The sequence below is a fragment of the Hypanus sabinus genome, chromosome 2 (assembly GCF_030144855.1).
Source record: "Hypanus sabinus isolate sHypSab1 chromosome 2, sHypSab1.hap1, whole genome shotgun sequence".
Taxonomy (NCBI): domain Eukaryota; kingdom Metazoa; phylum Chordata; class Chondrichthyes; order Myliobatiformes; family Dasyatidae; genus Hypanus; species Hypanus sabinus.
The window spans coordinates 44,881,036-44,906,351 of NC_082707.1; the positions used below are offsets into that span (position 1 = coordinate 44,881,036).

General features: G+C 43.1%; 1 long non-coding RNA gene across 1 annotated transcript in view; it reads right to left on the reverse strand.

Moving 5' to 3' along the window:
• LOC132378366 (uncharacterized) overlaps positions 1–25,316 on the reverse strand; it is a 175,658-nt gene that overhangs the window by 9,213 nt on the left and 141,129 nt on the right. The gene's annotated exons all lie outside the window — the stretch shown is intronic.

A 25,316-nucleotide genomic window follows, 5' to 3' on the forward strand; every position in this document is an offset into this window, starting at 1 on the left:
AGTTGGACAGAGCAAAAGTGCTTGAAAAAGCGGCCCATCAATTTATGTCAGATCTCACCAATGCTGCACTGACTCAGACATACTCACAGGTGAAGTGTCACCTCAGCTGGAAGGACTGTTTGGTGACCTGAATGGTGGTGAGGGAGAAGGTGAAAGGGTAGGCACAAGCATTTCTTCCACTTGCAGAAATAAGTGCCAAGAGGGAGCTATACTCCAGATATGGGCAGCATAGTGGCACAGTAGTTCAACTGGCTGCCTCACCACCACAGTGACTCAGAAATTCTGACCACAGTTGGTACCTGTGTGGAGTTTGCAACATCCTTCCAGTGACTGCATGAAATTTAACCCTTGGGTAGGTAAGAGTGAATAACCTGCAGAACTACTGAAAGTAAGAGCATAAGAAGGCGACGGATGAGATCTCTCCTGGGAGCCAACATGGCCCTAAATGGGCTGAATGGCCTCTCTTTCTGTTATTACAACCAAGTAACATGGATTTGTAAAGATGACTCAAATCATTTTGGTGTTGAATACCTGTCCAGACTAACAGTGGATGCAATAGTTGTCAACTGGAACTTCAAGGTTCAGCAGGGCATAATGATTATTCAATTCCACATCCAATCAATAACATTGATCCTCTTATTAACAGCTCCTCTTGACATACCTTTATCACCATTGTTAGCCAACATATGTGCCACTCTTTCATGTTCTCTCCAAAACTTAAACCTTCCCTTTTGCTTTTCCCAACTCTCCCTGCTTCCTCTGCAGCTTAAAGCTCATTTCAATCCTAACTTAAAACAGATCAGACTGAAAAGGCTGCTGACAAAACATTAAATCTGCTTCTCTCTCTCTCTACAAATTCTGCCTGACCTGTTGAATATCTCAAGAATTTTCTGTTTTTATTACATTGATAGGTTAAGTTTTGTGACATAAGAGACAGAGGATGTTAATACTATCACATGTGGTGAAGCTTTCATTTACTGTATGTTTGTGGTCAAAGACTATCACAAACAGCAATCAGCCCCTTTACTCTATCTGTAGCCCTCTACATGTGTGACAGGTTTATACATGAAGAGTGATGGATGAATAGCAGTGATGTACATTGGCATGCAATGCACTTTTGTTGTCATTTCAATGAAACAATGAATCCCAGTCCTCGGGGTCGCGTTGCCGATGGCTGTTGGCGGGGCCGTCTTAATACGCTCAGCAGGAGATGGTACTCGGAGAAGCTGTGTCAGAGGAGATGGTCAGAGGCTCAGAGGTTCGACGGACTCGGAGTCCGCTGCGATCAGGTTGCTTTCATTGTCTGCTGCGTCTGCAAGGCTGAGCCGGGTGGCGCAGTGGAAGTCCATAGCGGGAGTATTCCCTTCTGCCATCAGCGTGAGATGACGAGTCTATTGGGACCCTGAAGACTTCTAGAAATTGTGTGGTGGTTTCTTTCAAACTTATAGTCTTTTAACATCTTTGGACTATTTTTCCTTTGCCCATGGTCTGTTTTTTTTTATCAATTATACTATTGTTTGCACTGTTGTAACAATATGTTGTAATTATGTGGTTTTGTGCAGGTCTTGTAGCTTTAGTTTTTGGTCTTGTTTGTCTGGTGGGATTGGAGCTCCTTTCCAGGGAACACACTAAGGTGGTAGCGCGATATTAATACGCAGCAGCCTCTCCGGTCTCTGGATTGGGGATTGCCAAACGTTATGTGGATTTTCTGGTGTAGTCTGTTTTGTCATGCATTTTTGTGATAACATTCTAGATGAACGTTGTCTCATTTTTTAACTGCATTGCATTTGTGGTTTCTGAATGACAATAAACTGAATCTGAATGTTACAATTCAACTCATCCCACTGACTGCAATTTTGCCGAATCAGAATCAGTTTAGCATCACCACACCGGCATTCGTCATGAAATTTGTTAACTTAGCGGCAGCAGTACAATGCAATATATGATATAAATAAATAAATAAAGTGCAGTAAGTACATGTAAGTATATTAGTGGAAAAATTATTTTGCCTCTGCTTGTAAACCAACAGGCTTAGTCCAATTACTCTGGTTCCCATCTCCCTGCCAAATTAGTTTAGACCCTCCCCAATAGCTCTAGCAAACCTGCCTGCAAGGATATTGGTCCCCCTTGGGTTCAGATGTACCGTGGAGAGCATTCTAACTGGCTGCATCAATACCTGATATGAAGGAGCCATTGAACATCACAGGACTGGAAAAAACTGCCAAAAGTTGTAAACTCATCCAGCTCCTTCATGGGCACTAGCCTTCCCGGCATCGAGGACACCTTCAAAAGGCAATGCCTGAAAAAGGTGGTATCCATCATTAAGGATCCCCATCACCCAGGAAATGCCCTGTCCCATTGCTACCATCAGGGAGAAGGTACAGGAGCCTGTAGGCACACACTCAAAAATTCAGGAACAGCTTCTTCCCCTCTGCCATCAGCTTTTTGAATGGACATTGAACCCATAATCACTACCTCACTACTTTTGTCTGCACCATTTATTTAGTTTAACTTTTATATATACTATATTTTTACTGTAATTCATTGTTTTAATTGTTAGGTATAGCAATGTACTGCTGCCACAAAAACAACAAATTTCATGACAAACACAAAATGCTGGGGAAGCTCAGCAGGTCAGGCAGCATCTATGGAAATGAATAAACAGTCAAGATTTCAGGCCAAGACCCTTAAATGTCAACTGTTTATTCATTTCTTTAGATGCTGCCTGACCTGCTGATTTGTGTGTCTTGCTTTAGATTTCCAGCATTGGCAGATTTTCTCTTGTTTAAAATTTCACGACATAAGCCGGTGATTTTAAACCTGATTCTGACTCTGATAATTCTGAGATTACTACCTTGGTGGTCCTCCTCTTCATCCTTTTCCCTAACTTTGTATACTCACTGCATGGGATCTCTTCCCCCCTTTCTACCCTTGTCATTGGTGCCAATGTGCACCATGATCTCTGACTGCTCACTCTCCCTCTTGAGAATATTCTGCAGCCGCAGAGGAAATGGAGGCAACACACCATCAAGGCATCATTTATGTGACCACGGAATCTCCTGTCAGTTCCCCAACGTTCCCTTTATTTTTTCACATCTGCGCAGACCAACTATTGCTCTGAGCAGGAAATTTTTATATGGCACTTTAAATGTTTTTTTTCTCTGTAATATGCACGTCAAACAAATACAAACCACAACTCACAAAACAAGTAAATGATGTCAGGCAGTCAAAGGACTGACAAGTACAATGGCTAAAGTAAAATGTTTTGACTAGTTGGCATTGGCATTCAGCAGACCAAGGGTTTATTAACAATGAGCTACCAACTTCCATTCTGTGTTTATTGTTACAATTTTTAAGTGTTGTAACTTGAAACACTGACAATGACAATGACGCTCTAAAATGGTACACTTATTGTATAGAAAATTCATGATTTATATTCATTAACACATAATTACTTACAGGGCATTTCATAATGATAGAGTGGCATGAAAAAGTTTGGGCAATCCTGGTTAAAATTTCTGTTAAAAATTTCTGTTAAACCTGGTTAAAACTAGTTAAGTGAGGAGAAGATGAGCTGATCTTCAAAAGTCATAAAGTTAAAGATGAAACATTCTTTTCAACATTTTAAGCAAGATTAGTATATTATTTTTTGTTTTGTACAATTGTAGAGTGAAAAAAAGGAAAGGAGCACCATGCAAAAGTTTGGGCACCCCACGAGATTTGAGCTCTCAGATAACTTTTACCAAGGTCTCAGACCTTAATTAGCTTGTTAGGGCTATGGCTTGTTCACAGTCATCATTAGGAAAGGCCAGGTGATGCAAATTTCAAAGCTTTATAAATACCCTGACTCCTCAAACCTTGTCCCAACAATCAGCAGCCATGGGCTCCTCGAAGCAGCTGCCTAGCACTCTGAAATTAAAATAAATGATACCCACAAAATAGGGGAAGGCTATAAGAAGACAGCAAAGCATTTTCAGGTAGCTGTTTCCTCAGTTTGTAACATAATTAAGAAATGGCAGTTAACAGGAATGGTGGAGGTCAAGTTGAGGTCTGGAAGACCAAGAAAACTTTCTGAGAGAGCTGCTCATAGGATTGCTAGAAAGGCAAGTCAAAACCCCTGTTTGACTGCAAAAGACCTTCAGAAAGATTTAGCAGACTCTGGTGCAGCGACATCTGCATAAATATGACCTTCATGGAAGAGTCATCAGAAGAAAACCTTTCCTGCATTCTCACCGCAAAATTCAGCATCAGAAGTTTACAAAGGAACATCTAAACAAGCCTGATGCATTTTGGAAACAAGACCTGTGGACTGATGAAGTTAAAAGAGAACTTTTTGGCTGCAATGAGCAAAGATATGTTTGGAGAAAAAAGGGTGCAGAATTTCATGAAAAGAACACCTCATCAACTGTTAAGTATGGGGGTGGATCGATCATGTTTTGGGCTTGTGTTGCAGCCAGTGGCACGGGGAACATTTCACTGGTAGAGGAAAGATAGAATTCAATCAAATACCAGCAAATTCTGGAAGCAAACATCACACTGTCTGTAAAACAACAGCTGAAGATAAAAAGAAGATGACTTCTACAACAGGATAATGATCCTAAGCGCACCTCCAAATCCACAATAGACTACCTCAAGAGGCACAAGCTGAAGGCTTTGCCATGGCCCTCACAGTCCCCTGACCTAAACATCATCAGAAATCTGTGGATAGACCTCAAAAGAGCAGTGCATGCAAGACGGCCCAAAAATCTCACAGAACTAGAAGCCTTTTGCAAGGAAGAATGGGCAAAAATCCCCCAAACAAGAACTGAAAGACTCTTAGCTGGCTACAGAAAGCATTTAGAAGCTGTGATACTTGCCAAAGGGGGTGTTACTAAGTACTGACTATGCAGGGTGCCCAAACTTTTGCTTCGGGCCACTTTCCTTTTTTGCTGTTTTGAAACTGTAAAAGATGGAAATAAAAAAGTAATCTTGCTTAAAGTATTAAAGGAATGTGCCATCTTTAACTTTATGCATTTTGGAAATCAGGTCATCTATTCACAGTAACAGAGATTTTGACCAGGGGTGTCCAAACCTTTGCATACCACTGTATTAATATACGATTTCAAAATTATATGAGCATAATTTAAAGAATATATTAACATAATTTGAAAATTATATCAACATTATATATAAGAAAATTCCAACTGTGCGGCAACAAAGGTTCTGTGCGTGGGAGCATTTCAGCTGGGCACCTGTGCAGTGTAGGGGGAACAGTGCCACTCCCCGAACTATCAAATCTCCTCTCACTATTGCACTACTTGACTTTATACTTCCCTGTTGAGACTCAGAGCTGGTCATGGTGCCACTAGTCTGGCTGCTGCTGTGCTCTGAGAGATCATTGCCCCCCTGTAGTATTAAAAGGGGTATATTTGTCTCTGAGGGGAATGGCCACAAAGGAACTTTGCTCTAACTGCTTGCTCCCCTTATTACACCTGGTGGTTACTCATCTACTATCAGAAGCTTGCACTCTAGGTGTGACCACTTCAGTGAAAATCTTATCTATGAGGTTTTCAGCCTCCGGGATGGTTCTGAGTACACCCAGCTCCATCTCCAGCTCTAGTTCCTTGATGTCATCAGTCAGGAGCTGAAGTTGGGTGCAACTTCTGCAGATGTAGTCATCAGGGAGATTGTTAGGTACCCTGTGCAATCCCATATCTTCCAGGAGGAGATTTCACTATCTTAACTACCATCCTGCCTACACTAGTTATACCTTTGGCTCTAACTTCTTATACTTAAGTTGTACAATCAACAAGATGACTCCAAAAGTCTCAGCACTTTTAGCCTGCACCTGTTCTCACCCAAGCCCATTGAGCCAAAGCTTGATCACTCAAACACTGGCCCACTCCACAACAACCATTCCCACAACAGCCAACTACACCTCCTTTCTTTTTATTGGCTCAAGTAAGATTCATTCCTGACATGACGCTGTTTTCAAGTAACTTCTGCTCTGCAAGATGTTGCTCCCTCACTTGGTACTTCAAACAATGACAATTGCATGTGTTTAGGATGAACAGAAAATCCAGGAAAGTTTATAACTTCACAATTTCAGGAGTGGCAAATTCTGGGAAATGTGTGCCTACATTATCAGTCTGTATTCTGGGAGGTTGAGATTCTCCACAGTGCAAAAACTCACAGTATCTCTTCATATCCCTGTGCACCTGCGCATTGTCTCTGCTGCTGGCTGCGGCTACCTGCAGTCACCTTCACCTAACAAAGTCTGTTGTACTGGCTCTGACTTTTTAGTCTATTATTGCTTAGTGGCAATAAAAGATCTCAAAGCAAATGTCAAATTAATTTGCAACATCAAAGCTTAACTCACTTAATAAGAATTATTTCATCGATAGCCTTGATGGGCCAAATGGCCTAATTCTGCTCCAATATTTCATGGTCTCGTATTTTGAATGTTTTTGATTTGCGCTGCAAATTCTTTTGAGAAAAGGTAATAGATTTTTAATGGATATATTGAAAGTAATCTGAGCATTTTATGCATGAAGGAGTAAAGGTCTCAAGCTGTATTTAAATTGCTCAGTCATATTGTAAAAAATAGAGGAAGTCTAAAAATATTATACATGTCTGTCCATCAGTTACTTTACACACCTAATCCAAAGGAAACGATGGGAATCATGAATAAAAATTCAGAAATATTTGATCTTAGATTGGGCTTTTCATCCAATCCAGACTCAGATATCTTTTATATCCTGAGGACAATTCAAAGACTCAGTGGCTAATTCAGTATGTACGTAGTCCAGTCACATTTAGCTTCACAGTCTGGATACTAGATAAATTATGATCTTGGGTACCCCACTAGAAAATTACATGCAAGAATTAAGTCAGTTGGGCCTCGTAAGAAAAGCTTGTTGGACCTGTTATTTCGTAATAACAAGATGCTCGTTGAAAAGTCAGTCACAGAACACAATAACTAACACCAATATGGCAAATCCCAGGTTGGACTACAATGGAAAACATTTGAATTTAGAAAGGAGTTAAAACATCAGATAGAAGCAAACAGCATGGACAGAACTGTTATAAATAACATCTTGTGAATAGCATTGGGAAATAGTGTTCATGAGAATCCAAAACAGATAAACACCATAAGACATAGGAACAGAACTAGGCCATTCAGACCACTGAGTCTGCTCCGCCATTCCATCATGGCTGATCCCGGATCCCACTCAACCCCATACACCTGCCTTCTCGCTATAACCTTTGATGCCCTGACTGATCAGGAAAACTATCAATTTTGCTTTAAATATACCCATGGTCTTGGCCTCCACAGCTGTCTGTGGTAGAGCATTCCACAGATTTACTACCCTGTGGCTAAAAAAAAATCCTCATTACCTCTGTTCTAAAGAGTTGCCCATCAATTCTGAGGCTGTGCCTTTTAGTCCTGGATGTCCATACCACAGGAAACATCCTCTCCACATCCACCCTATCAGGTCCTTTTAACATATGGTAGGTTTCAATGAGATCCCCCCGCTTTCTTCTAAGCTCCAGTGAGTACAGGCCCAAAGCTGCCAAATGCTCCTCATATGTTAACTCCTTCATTCCTGGAATCATCCTCGTAAACCTCAGCTGGACTCTCTCCATTGACAACACATCCTTTCTGATATGTGGGGCCCAAAACTGTTGATAATACTCCATGCAGACTAGTGTCTTATAAAGGCTCTGCATTATCTCCTTATTTTTATATTTTTTTCTGTAATTTTTTTATTTAAGTTCATCGAACAAACATTTTCATAAGATGTATTCCAGACATTGTACATATATATCATATAATCATATATATCACAAAATCTCCACAAAGTATTTATCTGGAGTATACACTTATAGAAAAGAGTGGAAAGAAAAAACAAGCAAAAGGAAAGAACTATGTACAAGTAGAGAGTGATCTTTTTTTTAACAACAGATTCATTAATTCATGAGAATAAAATCAGGCCGATGAGGCATTATGTAGTTAAACCATTTTTTCCAGTATGAATCAAATTGTTCCAGCTTATGATTAACAGCTGCTGTTATTTTTATATTCTATTCCCCTTGGAATGAATGCCAACATTGCATTTGTCTTCTTTACCATAGAATCAACCTGCAAATTAGCCTTCTAGGAGTCTTTCACAAGGAGTCCTAAGTCCCTCCTTATCTTTGATGCTTGAACTTTCTCCCTTTTACCAAAATGCATTATCATACATTTCCTAACACTGTATTCCATCTGCCACTTTTTTGCCTATTCTTCCAATCTAAGTCCTTCTGCAATCGCATTGCTTCCTCAGCACTACCTACCCCTCCACCAACCTTCCTATCATCTGCAAACCTTGCCACAATGACATAATTTCCACTATGTAAACCATTGACAAACAATGTGAAAAGTAGCAGACCCAATACTAACCCCTGAGGAACACCACTAGCCACTGGCAGCCAACCAGAAAAAGCCCCCTTTATTCCCACTTGCTGCTCCGACTTGTCAGCCATTCCTCTATCTATGCTAGTATCTTTCCTGTAACCATGCAATTCCATGAGGACGATAAATTAAAAAAAGTGAAAACCAATTGGGAAAAAACCTGCAGTAAATGAGTACAATGAAAAAATCGATTGTTAATAAATTATAAAATTATGAGGGGTTGTGATGAATATGGTTGAACATAGAACTATACAACACAGGAATAAGTTGACGGCCCACAACGTTGACTTGAATTGATCAAACTAGTAATTAAAATCCTAACTAAACTAGTTCCTTCTACCTACACAATGTTCATGTCCCTCCATTTTTTGTATAATCATGTACCCATCATGTGCCATACAGGTAGAATCGGTGGTGAGGAAGGCAAATGCCATGTTAGCATTCATTTCAAGTGGATGAGAATATAAGAGCAGGGATGTGATGCTGAGGCTTTAGAAGGCCCTGGTCAGGCCTCACCTTGAGTACTGTGAACAGTTTTGGACTCCTTATCTCAGAAAAGCTGTGCTAACATTGGAGAGTAATTAGAAGAGATTTCCAAGGATGATCCCAGCAATGAAAGAGTTATCATTTGAGAAATGTTTGATGGCTCTGGATCCGTACTCGCTGGAATGCAGAAGGGTGAGGGGGGATCCCAATGAAACCTTTTGAATGTTGAAAGGCCTAGACAGAACAGATGTGGAAAGGATGTTTCCCTGGTGGGAGAGTCTAGAAAAAAAAAAGAACACAGCCTCAGGATAGAGGGGTGTTCATTTAAAACAAAGATGCGGAGATATTTCTTTAGCCAAAGGGTGGTGAATTTGTGGAATTTTTTACCATAGGCAGCTGTGGAGGCCATGTCATTGAATGTATTTAATGCGGAGATTGACAGGTTCTTAATTGTGCACAGCATCAAAAGTTATGGGGAGAAGGCCAGGGAATGGGGCTGAGGAGGGTAAAAAAGCGATCAGCCACGTTCGAATGGCAAAGCAGACTTGATGGGCCAAATGGCCCAATTCTGCTCCTATGTCTTTTGTTCTTAAGGTCTTATCTAAGAGCCACTTAAATGTGTCTTTATTGGATTTGCTCCACTACACCTAGACAGTGCATTACGGGAATCCACCATTCCCTGTGTTTAAAAAAAACTTTGCCCCACGTCTTTAAATTTACACCCCTCACATTAAATGCATGCCCTCTGGTATAAGACTTCTTGTCCCTGTGGAAAAGATATCGACTGTCTATCTATGTCTCTCATAAGACCATACGACTATAATACACACGAGCAGAATTAGGCCACATGGCCCATCAAGTCTACTCTGCCATTCCGTCATGGCTGATTTATTATCTCCCCTCAACCCCATTCTTCTGCCTTTTCCCCACAACATATGACACCCTGATTAACCAAGAACCTATCAGCCTTCACTTTAAATATACCTAATGACTTGACTTCCACAGCATTCTGTGGCAATGAATGAATTCCACAGATTCACCACACTTAGCCAAAGAAATTCCTCCTCATCTCTGTTCCAAATGGAGATCCCTCTGATCTGAGGCTGTGACTTTTGGTCCTAGACTCAGCTACTAAAGGAAACATCCTCTCCACATCCACTTGATCAAGGCCTTTCAATATTTGATAGGGTTCAATGACATTCCCTCCAATTTTTCGGAACTCCAGCAAGTACAGGCCTAGAGCGATCAAATGCTACTCATTCTCGTGGACGTCTCTGAACTATCCCCAATGCCAGCACATCTTTTCTTAGATAAGGGCTCAGAACTGCCCAAAATACTCCAAGTGCAGCTGACCAATGCCTATAAAGCCTCAGCATTACATCCATGCTCTTATATTCTAGTCTTCTCAAAATAAATGCTAACATTGCATTTGTCTTCCTTACCACTGACTCATTCCTGCAAGTTAAGCGTAAGGGAATCCTGCACAAGGACTCCCAATTCCCTTTATAACTCTGACTTTTGAATTTTCTTCCCATTTAGAAAAAATTCTACACCTTTATTCCTTCTGCCAAAGAGCATGACCTTACACTACCCTACACTACATTCCATCTGTTACTTCTTTGCTAATTCTCCTAATTTGTCCAGTCCTTCTAGAGAAAAAAATAATAAATAAAATAAAACATAATAATAAGTAAACAAGTAAATCAATTACATATATTGAATAGATTATTTAAAAATGTGCAAAAACAGAAATACTGTATATTAAAAAAGAGAGGTAGTGTCCAAGGGTTCAATGTCCATTTAGAAATCGGATGGCAGAGGAGAAGAAGCTGTTCCTGGATCGCTGAGTGTGTGCCTTCAGGCTTCTGCACCTCCTACCTGATGGTAACAGTGAGAAAAGGACATGCCCTGGGTGCTGGAGGTCCTTAATAATGGATGCTGCCTTTCTGAGACACCAGTTTCTAAAGATGTCCTGGGTACTTTGTAGGCTAGTGCCCGAGGTGGAGCTGACTAGATTTACAACCTTCTACAGCTTCTTTCGGTCCTGTGCAGAAGCCCCTCCATATCAGACAGTGATGCAGCCTGTCAGATGCTCTCCACAGTGCAACTATAGAAGTTTTTGAGCGTAATTGTTGACATGCCAAATCTCTTCAAAGTCCTAATAAAGTATAGCCGTTGACTTGCCTCCTTTATGACTACATCAATATGTTGGGACCAGGCTAGCTCCTCAGAGATCTTGACACCCAGGAACTTGAAGCTGCTCACCCTCTCCACTTCTGATCCTGCTATGAGGATTGGTATGTGTTCCTTCGTCTTACCCCTCCTGAAGTCCACAATCAGCTCTTTCATCTTACTGACGTTGAGTGCCAGGTTGTTGCTGCGACACCACTCCACTAGTTGGCATATCTCACTCCTGTACACCCTCTTATCGCCACCTGAAATTCTACCAACAATGGTTGTATCGTCAGCAAATTTGTAGATGGTGTTTGAGCTATGCCTAGCCACACAGTGAAGGGTATACAGAGAGTAGAGCAGTGGGCTAAGCACACACCCCTGAGGTGCACCAGTGTTGATCATCAGCAAGGATGATATGTTATTACCAATCCACACAGACTGTGGTCTTCCGGTTAGGAAGTCGAGGATCCAATCGCAGAGGGAGGTACAGATGCCCAGGTTCTGCAACTTCTTAATTAGGATTGTGGGAATGATGGTATTAAATGCTGAGCTATAGTCGATGAACAGCATCCTGGTGTAGGTATTTGTGTTGTCCAGGTGATCTAAAGCTGTGTGAAGAGCCATTGAGATTACATCTGCCGTTGACCTATTGTGACGATAGGCAAATTGCAATGGGTCCAGGTCGTTGCTGAGGCAGGAGTTACCAACATCTCAAAGCATTTCATCACTGTAGATGTGAGTGCTACTGGGTGATAGTCGTTAAGGCAGCCCACATTATTCTTTGGCACTGGTATAAATGTTGACTTTTTAAAACAAGTGGGAACTTCTGTCCATAGCAGTGAGGGTTGGAAATGTTCTTGAATACTCCTGCTAGTTGGTTGGCACAGGTTTTCAGAGCCTTACCAAGTACTCCATTGGGACCTTCTGCCTTGCGAGAGTTCATTCTCTTTAAAGACAGTCTAACCTCGGCCTCTGAGACAGAGATCACAGGGTCATCAAGTGCAGCAGGGATCTTCACAGCTGTAGTTGTGTTCTCCCTTTCAAAGTGGCATAGAAGGTGTTGAGTTCATCTGGTAGTGAAGCATCACTGCCATTCATGCTGTTGGGTTTTGCTTTGTAGTTAGTAATGTCCTGCAGCCCCTGCCAGAGTTGCCGTGCATCTGATATCGCCTCCAACCTCATTCAAAATTGTCCCTTCGCCCTTGAAATCACCCTCCGCAAATCATACCTGGTTTTCTGGTACAGGCCTGGGCCACCAGACTTGAATGCCACAGATATAGCCTTCAGCAGATGACGTACCTCCTGGTTCATCCACGGCTTTTGGTTTGGGAATGTACAGTAAGTCTTTGTAGGCACACACTCATCCACACAGGTTTTAATGAAGTCAGTAACAACTGCAGCATACTCACCCAGATTCAAAGATGAATCCCTGAATACAGTCCAGTTCACGATTCAAAGCAGTCCTGTAGGTGCTCCTGTGCTTCCCTTGTCCAAACCTTCTTGCTGCTCACTACTGGTGCTGCAGTCTTCAGTCTCTGCTGATACTCAGGGAGTAGAAGTACAGCCAGGTGATCAGACTTCCCAAAGTGAGGGCATGGGATAGCACGGTAGGCATTCTGAAAATTCAAGTAAACAAAACCTATTGACTCTCCTTTGTCTATCCTGTCTGTTATTTCCTCAAGGAATTCCACCAGAATTGTCAAATGAGATTTCCCCTGAAGGAAACCGTGCTGACTTTGACCTATTTTATCATGCAGCTCCAACTACCCCCAAAGTGGCAAAACTAATCCAAAATTCAACAGTGGACACTTGCCTGTGACTTTATACTTTATAATTGCATGATGCGCCCTCAGCTCCAAACCTTTTATTTGGTGTTTTATTAGCAATTAGCAAACATAAAATTAAGCATTATTGAGCATTATCTCAGCAAAAGATACGACCTCCGCTGGTTCCAAGCTACAGACTACAATGAAATAAGCAAGAATACATAACTTATTCCCTTCTCTTTTACCACGCCCCCAGTTATGTGACTAGTTACCATAATAGACGTGCAACACAGAACAGAGAACAGGTGCATGACTCCTACTTTACAACCCCCTAATTATTACACTATAATAGTTACAAGTACATGCTACCAAGATGCAGGAGGCATGAAATCTCAGCAGTTACACAAATGTCCTCTTTTGGTCAGCAGTCTATCCTGGGTTGTGATCTTCTCATGACAAATCAGGTCTTGAATTGCTGCTGCAAAAGCTCATTCAAGTGCAAAACTGAAGCCCCATTAACTCTCAGCTCTGGCCAAGTGTACTCTCTTCCATCACCACGGTTTCCCTTCAACGGTCCAATAACAGTCCAACCCAGCATTGTTCTGATTACGAAGGGTCCATCACTAACACTGCAAATCACTTGCAAGGGCTCCACTGCCTTAGGCACATTCATTCCTCCCGGCAGCTCAATTTCTGGCAAATGAATGTACTTCCGGTGAGACTATTCCTGAAGATCTCTCTGAAGAGGAAAGCTCCCTTTGTTCTCGCATAGAGATGTTCAGCAGTTCACAATAGTTTTCACTATCTAAGCCAGCCACTTCCAATCCCGAAGCGACACAATCTTCTCATGACCCATGGTGCGAAAGAGAATGCGTGTTCTTTTTCCTATCAGGTTGAGCTTGTTCATGAGGCTCACTGTTCAGAACACTGCTGAACTTCCTTGATCTAGGAAAGCATAAGCAACCACTGTCTTTGTTACTATTCTTAGACTTCACCTGAACTGGAAATACAGTTTAGGAAGTTTAATCATAATCATCAGCCCCCATAAGACCATTAGACCCCTGAGCAGTACTCACTGCAGTGTTTGCTTCACTCACGGCTTATTTCGAGTCGGAACCCTTTTGAACAGCTCCTGGTTCAGTTTCAGCTTCACAATCCACAATAGCCACAGTAGTGGCAAAGCTGCTTCCTTTAGCTTGACAATGATTTTGTGATCCTGTTTTGTTCACACCTTTACATACTGCAATAGGGACATGGTATCTTTTCCCAAACAGTGAGAGTGTGGCAGTCTTTATTGCCATTCAATAATATCAACAATGTTAATGAAAGTAACCTTACAGATGTGCCTTTCTTGCAGTTTATGGCTCGTTGATCTCCGTTCGTTCCAAAGTTCATTGGGCTACTTATTCATGACAATACTCATATTAGCAGGCACGTTCATCTTATGCACGTCCTGCTGTCTTCCATGGCATTGCTGCAATCTTGAAGAGCTTTCACATCTTCTGCTTTGATATGTAGCCAAGGAAGAGTCTTTCCCAAGTAGGCCACAGCAATTTTGTGCTCATCCCAAAATGTTTCTGCAGTAAAGCTTGGGTTTTACATATCCTTGCTCTGGGCTGGCCCGCTGGCAACTTTTGACAGACTCTCTCGGATAACCTTTAGTGAACAGTTTGAGAAAATAGAAGCAATCACCATAATTATACATCTTGCCTTCAATGCTATTCTTGAAAGCCCTCATAAATGAGCAATACTGCAATAGATCTCTGTTGAAGGTTTGAATCTTTCTTTTGGGTAGAGATGTAATGTGTTGTTGTTGCATCACTGTACTTGTTATTTTGTTTCATGTCTTTATGGCCTCCAGCACAGCATTTAGATCTTTACCATCTGAAACACGAGTGTCATCATACTGTAAACCAATGTCCTCAGAAGCACCCTGTGCTATTGGATATGGCATAGGTTCAGAGTGCTTTCCTAGAGCAGGCTGAGAGTGAACACTCTGAACTACCCCTTGGGGTTCAAATTCATGGCTCTTAGCCATTTGTGCCTTAAGTGATCTTCTCATCCTATGTCATTTCTTTATAAGAATTTTATTTAGTTCTTTACTAATGGAGCCACCCCAACCCCTCTGCCTACTTGCCTTTCTTTTTAATACAATGTGTATCCTTGGATGTTAAGTTCCCAAATATGATCTTGAAGCTGCAACTCAGTTGTGGCCACAACATTATACTTGCCATCTTGAACTGCACTTCAAGATCATCTATCTTATTCTACTTACTGTGTGCATTCAAATATAACACCTTCAGTTCTGTTTTCATCACCCTTTTCGATTTTGCCCCCATGTTACACTTCAACTCATCTTCAACTGACTTCTCATTTCAACCGACTGCACTTTTGCTCTATCATCTACCTATCCTTCCTCACAATCTCATTACACAGTTCATCAACTTGTATACTTATTGCCCCTTCCTCAGCCCTATCACACCAGTTCCCATTCTCCTGCCAAATTTGTTTAAACCCTCCCCAACAACCCTAGCAATCTTGCTTGCTAGGGTGTTGGTCCACCTCAGGTTCAGGTGTAACATTTCCTTTTGTCACGGTCCAGTCTGTGGACTCCTCATTCCAGTTATTGCCTTTTCCCCATGTTCTGTTGGGCGCCTTGATTAAGGCACCTGATGTTCATTTTGAATGGACAACATAGAAGGTTCCGGGTTACAGCTACTCATTGCTGGACTGTCATGGGAAGCTAGTCACCGGAAGCCAGTCCGGCAATTCACGCTCTGGGCTGCCAAGAAGCCTGGACCATCACCGGGACCACTGAAAATTGTGGACTTTAGTTGCTTCGGTGCCTGTGGCTGTTTAGCGAATTCAGTCGTTTTCGTGTCCAGCTGAGTTGCCAGCCGTTTTGCTGCTGCTCTGAATAAGGTACAAATTCTGTCGTTTTCGTGTCCAGCTGAGAATTGCTCACCGTAGCCGGCGCAGTATGCATGTTCCGAGCCGCTGGGAATAAGGGACCGTCTTCTGAGTCCAGGTTCCAAGCTTGAGTCAAACCAAGTACCGAGCCCGAGTCAAATCAAGTTCCGGGGCCGAGTCAAGTTCTTGGGGTTGAGTCAAGAGCCTGCTGTCCAGCTGAGTGTTGCGGCCGTTATTCCGCCACTCCAAGCCTAGATACGGATGGAATGTAGTTGTATGGTTCTGTCTCTTCGTTGTCTAAGTCCTTCCAGCTGAGTAGGTCCGGCTGTTTGCCGCTAATCCGAGTTAGGTGTTCTGTCTTTCATTATCCAAGTCCAGTCCAAGTTTCAGGCTCGTGGTCCTAGTCCAAGTTCCAGGCTCCAAGCCATGTTCCAGCTCCAGGCTCTGAGTCCCGGCCAAGTTCCAAGTCCAAGTCTGAGTTGAGTCCAAGTTCAAGATCCAAGTTCCGAGTCGAGTCCCAGTTCAAGTCCTAGTCCAGGGTCTATCGGTTTGTTATCCAACATTTACATCCATGTTGACGTGGGTAACAAAGGAGATTAAGGACATCCTGAACGCTAAAAAGAGGGCTTTTAGAGATGGAAATAGGGAGGAGCTGAGGACAATACAGAAGGACCTGAAAGCCAAGATCAGGGAGGCTAAAGACAGGTATAGGAGGAAGCTTGAGTGGAAACTCTAGCAGAACAACATGAGAGAGGTCTGGAGTGGGATGAGGACCATCACTGGGTTCTGGCAAACTAGCAATAGAGGAGCTGAAGGCAGTGTGGACAGGGCCAATGAACTTAACCTGCTTTTCAACAGATTTGACACTGTGGCCCCTGCCCATCCCCCACATGATTAATCTGTTGTCGGCCCCCAAACAAAACATATTCCACTCTTCCCTCCTACCCCTCCTCACTGCCCCCCACCCTGCTCTTGTGACTACACCCCTCCCACACCTGAAACCACCATGGTGGGCTTCATAGCTGAACAGGTGAGAAGACAGCTGAAATGTCTCCACCCAAGCAAAGCTGCAGGCCCGGATGGTGTCAGCCCCAGGGTGCTCAAAGCCTGTGCCCCCCAGCTATGTGGAGTACTTCACCATGTCTTCAACCTGAGCTTGAGTCTCCAGAGGGTTCCTGTGCTGTGGAAGACGTCCTGCCTCGTTCCTGTACCGAAGACGCCACGCCCCAGTGGCTCCAATGACTACAGACTAGTGGCGTTGACCTCCCACATCGTGAAGACCCTGGAGACACTTGCTCTAGAGCAGCTCTGGCCTGTGGTTAGACCACACTTAGACCCCCTCCAGTTCACCTATCAGCCCCGATTAGGAGTTGAGGATGCCATTGCTTACCTGCTGAATCATGTCTACGTGCACCTGGACAAACTGAACACTATGAGGGTCATGTATTTTGACTTCTCCAGTGCATTCAACACCATCCACCTGCTCTGCTGGGTGAGAAGCTGACAGTGATGCAGGTGGATGCTTCCCTGGTGTCATGGATTATTGATTATCTGACTGGCAGACCACAGTACAGGCACTTGCAACACTGTGTGTCAGACAGAGTGGTCAGCAGCACTGGGGCTCCACAGGGGACTGTCCTGTCTCCCTTTCTCTTCACCATCTACACCTTGGACTTCAGCTACAACACAGAGTCTTGCCATCTTCAGAAGTTTTCTGATGACTCTGCCACAGTTGGATGCATCAGCAAGGGAGATGAGGCTGAATACAGGGCTACAGTGGGAAACTTTGTCACATGGTGTGAACAGAATCATCTGCAGCTTAATGTGAAAAAGACTAAGGAGCTGGTGGTGGACCTGAGGAGGGCTAAGGCACCAGTGACCCCTGTTTCCATCCAAGGGGTCAGTGTGGACATGGTGGAGGATTACAAATACCTGGGGATATGAATGGACAATAAACTGGACTGGTCAAAGAACACTGAGGCTGTCTACAGGAAGGGTCAGAGCCGTCTCTATTTCCTGAGGAGACTGAGGTCCTTTAACATCTGCCAGACAATGCTGAGGATGTTCTATGAGTCTGTGGTGGCCAGTGCTATCATGTTTGCTGTTGTGTGCTGGGGCAGCAGGCTGAAGGTAGCAGACAGCAACAGAATTGACAAACTCATTCGTAAGGCCAGTGATGCTGTGGGGGTGGAACTGGACTCTCTGACGGTGGTGTCTGAAAAGAGGATGCTGTCCAAGTTGCATGCCATTTTGAATAATGATTCCCATCCACTCCATAATGTACTGGTTAGGCACAGGAGTACATTCAGCCAGAGACTCATTCCACCGAGATGTAACACTGAGCGTCATAGGAAGTCATTCCTGCCTGTGGCCATCAAACTTTACAACTCCTCCCTCGGAGTGTCAGACACCCTGAGCCAATAAGCTGGTCCTGGACTTATTTCCACTTGGCATGATTAACTTATTATTATTTAATTATTTATGGTTTTATATTGCTATATTTCTACACTATTCTTGGTTGGTGCGGCTGTAACGAAACCCAATTTCCCTCGGGATCGATAAAGTATGTCTGTCTGTCTGTCTGTCTGTTTTGTCCTCGCTCCCTGACCTTCCTAGTAACTAGCAATAAACCCAGTTCTGCTTATACTACCCCTGTGTCTGTGTCCTGCACCTGGGTCCGCTCTCAATGCCCCCCTTGTAACACCTTTTTGTACAGGTTATACCTTCTCCAGAGGGGATGTCAGTTATCCAGAAATCTGAAGACCCGCTCCCTGTACCACCTCCTCAGCCACTCATTCATCTGTACTATCATCCTATTCCTGCCCTGACAAGCACTGGTACTGCAGTAATCCAGAGATGACAACTTTGCAGCTCCCGCCCTTCAGCCTCTTCCCTAACTTCCAATACTCACTGCACAGGACCTCTTTCCCCTTTCTACCTACGTCATTGGTGCCAATTTGCACCACAACATTTGGATGTTCATCCTGAGTACCTTCTGCTGCTGCTCCGAGACATCCTGGACCCAAGCTCCTGGGAGGCAACACCCAATCCTGGCTTCCCTTTCGTGGCCACAAAACTTCCAGTCCCTCTGCCTAGCTATAGATTCTCTTATCAGTGTTGCTCTGCCTGACTTTCCCCTTTCCTGTTGGGCCTCAGAGCCCATCCCCGTCTCAGTGGTATCCAAAGAGGTATACTTGTTCCTGAGAGGAATGGCTACTTATTCCTGGTGGTCATCCATCTATTGTCTGAAGTCTGCAGCCTGGGTGTGACCACCTCAGTAAAAGTTTCAGCCTCCCGGACAGTCCTGAGTACATCAAGCTCCAACTCCAGTTTCTTGACCTTGTCGGTCAGGAGCTGTAGTTGGAGGCACTTCTGGCAGATTTAGACATCATGGAGACCGTTCAGTACACTGAAATCCCACATCCCACACGAGTAGCATTCCACTGCCTCAACTTCCAACCTGCCGACACTTGTTATGCCTCTGATTTCTCAAGCTTAACTTCCAGCCTGCATCTGTTCTAGCCCAAGCTTGTTGAGTCAAAGCCTTACCACTCTACTACTGGCCCACTCACACAATGGTTGCCCCACTTATACCTTTGCATCTTTTTACTGGCTACTGATGAAAGCCTAAAAGACCACAGTGGTAGCATCCCAATGAAAAGTTTTGAAAGGCCCAGAGCTTTATAAACTTCTGTTGGGTCTTTTCTCAGTGTAAAGGGGGTTTCTTTTTTTTCTTTGTTACTGCGTATGTTAATCAAAATGGCTTCTGTGTTAAAAGTAGGAATGTTTCTTTGTTGCGAGAGAGTGTTGGAAGCTTGTTTGGGTTAAAATTTACTGATAACGAGAATTGTATTCCTTTGTAAACCAATTGGGATTAATGTTGTTCATTCTTCTGAGTCTGTAAACTATTGTTGGCGGGCTTTTGGGGAGATCGGCGTGAGGGGGTGAGAGAGAGAGGACGCGATGCTGTAAACTGGGTGAGTAACGGTCCCCAAGCGGGGGTCTGAGGCCAGGAGGTTCAGCGAGGAGAGGAGACGAAGATAGATGTGCTTGGTTGACCATATCAGGTGTTCCTGAGCTGCGAGTCGAGGAGTTCGGAGGGGATCGAATGGTGGCCAGAAGACTTCAGTAATTGAGCTCCAACGGTTGTGCACGAAGTGGTTTGGACTTCGATAAGTTTGGTGCCTTTTCTTTATTTTATTTTCCTTCATATATATTGTATCGTTATTAATCATTTAGTTATAGTAACCTTTATAAATTGTAATCATTTAATCGCATATGGAGTCCTGTCTGTTTTTTGGCGAGGCGGGGACATCACACAGCATCCACACCAGCTGATTACCCAGTTTGGCGGGGCCAAAGGCTGCTCCCCCCAGATGAGAATGAGCTGAGTGAGCCTGAGGCGACACGGGGGTGGGTGCATCAGATTCATATTCAGATTTAGATTCAGTTTATTGTCATTCAGGAACTGCAAATGCAATGCAGTTAAAAAATGAGACAACGTTCGTCCAGAATGATATCACAAAAGCACATGACAAAACAGACTACACCAGAAAATCCACATAACGTTTGGCAATCCCCAATCCAGAGTCTGGAGAAGCTGCTGCATATTAATATCGTGCTACCCTCTTAGCGCATTCCCTGGAAAGGAGCTCCAATCCCACCGGACAAAACAAGACCAAAAACTAAAGCTACAAGACCTGCACAAAACCACATAGTTACAACAGTGCAAAAAAATAGCATAATTGATAAAAAAACAGACCATGGGCACAGTAACAGTAATAGTCCAAAGATGTTAAAGGACTATAAGTTCAAAAGAAATCACCACACAGTCCCCAGGGTCTCGACAGACTCGCCATCCCATGCCAGCAGCAGAAGGGAATACCCCCGCTATGGACTTCCATGGCGCCGCCCGACTCAGCCTCGCAGACGCAGTACACAATGAAAGCTCCATCGAACCCAGCCTCGCAGACGCAGCACACACTGAAAGCAACCTGGCCACAGCGGACTCCGAGTCCATCGAACCTCCGAGCCGACGATCATCCCCTCCGGCACAGCTTCTCCGAGCACCACCCTCTGCTGAGCGTATTAAGACGGCCCCACCAACGGCCATCGGCAACGCGACCTCAAGGACTGGGGGCCTGTTCTTCCCAGCAGAGACCCAGACCTCACAGCAGCAGCAGCAACAAAGAAGGTCTTCCTGGAGATTTCCCGATGTTCCTCTGTGCTCCCACGTCCGTTTTCAATCGATTATGATTGCGCACGGCACCCCACTTCACAAATAACAGATAATCAGCTCCAGAGTGGCCGCTGCAAGCTGCGTCGCGCCGCCATCTTGGAAAATCACAAGGGCAAAGCCTCTGCAACTCCAGAGAAAACAATCTAAGTTTATCAAACTTCTCCATATAGTACATGCTCTCTAATGCAGGCAGCATCCCGATACCTCTCACAAAGCCCTCACGTTCTTTCTATAATGGGGCATCTGAAACCGAATGCAGTACTCTGGATATCGCATAATCAGAGTTCTGTGAAGCTGCAACATAACTTCCAAACTCTCAAACTTAGTGTTTCAGCGAATAAAGAATAATGCCTTTTTTATCACCCAAATAACATGTGCAACCATTTTCAGGGAACTATGGACTTGGACTCCAAGGTCCTTCTAAACATTAACACTGTTAGGAACATAAGAACATAAGAAATAGGAGCAGGAGTTGGCCATCATGCCCGTTGAACCTGCTCTGCCATTCAATAAGATCATGGCTGATCTGACCATGGATTCATTACCACTTACCTGTGTTTTCCCCGTAACCCCTAATTCCCCAACTATGCAAAAATCTATCCGACCTTGTCTTAAATATGCTTACTGAGGTGGCCTCCACTGTTACATTGAGCGGAGAATTCCACAGATTCACATGGGAAAAGCAGTTCCTCCTCATCTCCATCCTAAATTTACTCCCCCGAATTCTGAGGCTAAGTCCCCTAGTTCTAGTCTCACCTACCAGTGGAAACAACTTTCCTGCCTTTATTTTATCTATCCCTCTCATAATTTTATATGTTTCTATAAAATCTCCGCTCACCTTTCTGAATTCCAGTGAGTACAGTCCCAGGTGACTTAATCTCTCCTCATAGTCTAACACCCTCATCTCTAGAATCAACCTGGTGAACCTTCCGTGCACTGCCTCCAAAGCCAGTACATCCTTCCTAGAGTAAGGAGACTAAAACTGCACACAGTACTCCGGGTGCAGCCTCACCAGTACCCTGTACAGTTGCAGCATAACCTCCCTGCTCTTGAATTCATTCCCTCTAGCGGTGAAGGCCAACATTCTATTTGCCTTTTGATAGCCTGGTGCACCTGCAAACAAACCTTTTGCAATTCATGCAAAAGAACTCCCAAGTAATTCTGCCCAGCACTGACCCCTACAGGACACCACTCACCACTGATTGGCAACCAGAAAAACACCATATATCCCACCCAGCTTTTTGCTTTCTATGAGTTAACCAATCCTCTATCCATGCTAATACGTCACCCCCAACTGCATGCATCCTTTTCTTTGGATAAGTCTTTTTTGTGGCACCTTCTTGAAATCTAAGTAAATAACATCCATCTGTTCCCCTCTATCCACTGTGCTCATTATATCTTCAAAGAACTCCAGTAAGTTTGTCAAACAGGACCTGCCTTTGCTGAAACCCTGCTGTGTCTGCCTGATGGATCCATTTCTTTCCAGATGCCTCGTTATTTCTTCTTTAATAACACTGGACAACAAAGATTTTGCTTCCTGGATACCATTAGGTGTATCTTATGAAATTTGGGCTACTGATCATGAAAATTACCATGAAATTTCCCTATCATGCACTATTTTTTAATAAACTCGTTTATTATTTCAATTCATAATTCAAGTCAATTAAAATGTTGCCTACAATGTAAGCTGGAAAGATTCCTATCTTGTTCAGGCAAGCTTGGTATGTTTAGGCGGTGCGGCTGCTGCATGGCAGGACAGGTTTTAGTGATAATTACTGGGTTCAGGACTGTAAGGATGGAATTTGCTATCAACAGGCACAAAAATTTCTATGAAGGATTTTGATATTTGAGACAGATGCTTCCCAGAGTAACTGATGCCAAGATTAAGGAAAGCATTTTTATCAGTCCACAAATCAAACAGGTCGTCAATGACAGGCAATTTGAAGAATTTCTAGTGGGACCGGAGAAAATCGCATGGAAGGCATTCAAAGAGGTTGTTAAAATTTTTCTCGGTATCTACAGAGCACCAAACTACATGCAACTGGTTGAAAGCATGCTTCAGGTATATAAAACCATGAAATGCAACAAGTCACTAAAGATTCATTTTCTGCATTCCCGTTTAGACTTCTTCTCTGCAAATCTCTGTGCTGTTAGTGATGAGCATGGTGAACATTATGGTCATGGAGAAAAGATACCAGGGCAACCGGAATCCATCAATGCTGGCGAATTATTGTTGGACACTTAAGCCAGAAGCCTCAGACATTGAGTACAAATGAAAATCATTAATAAAATATTTTTAACTTAGTTGAACTATTGCAAAGCACCAACACCATTATGAAATTAAACACATTATATTCAATAAAAGTTAATTTGTTGTTTCTCCAAATTCCTACGTGATACAAGTAGTCTGAAATTATATTTGTGTTCATCTTCAAGCAGTCTATCATAAACAAAAAAAATTCTGAGGAAGCAACATTTTAGAAAAAATTTGTTGTCCAGTGAATAGTTTCAAGAATTTTCCCAACAACAGATGTTAAACTAACTGGCCTATAGTTACCTTGCTTTTGCCATTCCTTTTTTAAACAGTGGTATGACATTAGGCATCTTCTGCCGGGATCTGCTCAGAGTCCAGAGAATTTAATAATTTATCACCAAAGCCTCTACTATAACTTCTGCCATTTCTTTCAGTACCCTGGGATGCATACATTTTCCACTTTATATAATTATAAAAACTTTTACTGTCCAATTTTATACCTTTCGTATTTTTGTAATCTATCGTCCCTTTCTTTATTGCTTGTTTAGTGGTTCTTTGTTGCTTTTTAAAGTTTCCCCAATCTTCCAGTTTCCCACTACACATGGCAACTTCGTACACACAAGCTTTTCATTTGATGCCTTCCTTTATTTCCTCAGTTATCCAAGGCTGGCTCTCCCCACCCTTACACTCCTTGCTTTTAACTGGAATATACTTTTGCTCCTTGGTATATTCTGACACAAAGTACTCATTTAGGATCTTGCCCACAATCTCTGCCTCCAAGTAAGTGTTCCCTCCCTTATACATCAGTGGTCCTACCCTGTTCCTTGTTGTCCTCTTGCTCTTGATGTAAGCATAGAGTGTCTTGGAATTATCTTTAATCCTACTTGTCAAGAACTTTTCATGTTCCCTCCTTGGATTCTTTGCTAGCCTCCTTATAATTCTCAAGGACATTGTTAGATTTTGGTTTCCTAAGCCTTTCATACACTTAATTTTCCTTTTTGACTTAATTCACCACCTTTCTCAACATCCAAGTTTCCATTCCCTTATTGCTCTTATTTTTTCTTCATAAGTAACAAAAAAAATTGAAGAAATGTGTCACTCGAGTTCAAATAGAAGGTGAAGTTAGGGTAGAAAGGAAGACATATCCATCTGCAAATATACACGGAATAAAATAGTTATAGAAACATAGAAAACCTACAGCACAATACAGGCCCTTCGGCCCACAAAGTTGTGCCGAACATGTCCCTACCTCAGAAATTACTAGGCTTACGTGTAGCCCTCTATTTTTCTAAGCTCTGTGTACCTATCCAAAAGTCTCTTAAAAGACCCTAACGTATCTGCCTCCGCTATCGTTGCCGGCAGCCCATTCCATACACTCACCACTCTCTGAGTAAAAAACATACCTCTGACATCTACTACCCAGCATCTTAAACCTGTGTCCTCTTGTGGCAAGTATTTCAACACTGGGAAAAGGCCTCTGACTATCCACATGATTAATGCCTCTCATCATCTTATACACCTCTATCAGGTCACCTTTCATCTTACGTCACTCCAAAGAGAAAAGGCTGAGTTCACACAACCTATTCTCATAAGGCATGCTCCCCAATCCAGGCAACATCCTTGTCAATCTCCTCTGCACCCTTTCTATGGCTTCCACATCCTTCCTGTAGTGAGGCGACCAGAAGTGAGCACAGTATTCCAAGTGGGGTCTGACCAAGGTCCTATATAGCTGCAACATTACCTCTCAGCTCCTAATTTCAATTCCACGATTGATGAAGGCCAATACACCGTATGCCTTCTTAACCACAGAGTCAACCTGCGCAGCTGCTTTGAGCGTCCTATGGACTCGGACCCTGAGATCCCTCTGATCCTCCACACTGTCAAGTGCCTTACCATTAATACTATATTCTGCCATCATATTTGACCTACCAAAATGAACCACTTCACACTTACCTGAGTAAAGGAATCTACCTTCTGTGTTTACACAGTTAGGATTATGCCAGTTTTCTGTGTGGACTAAAAGCAAAAAAAGTCTAATAAAAGTAAGAAAAG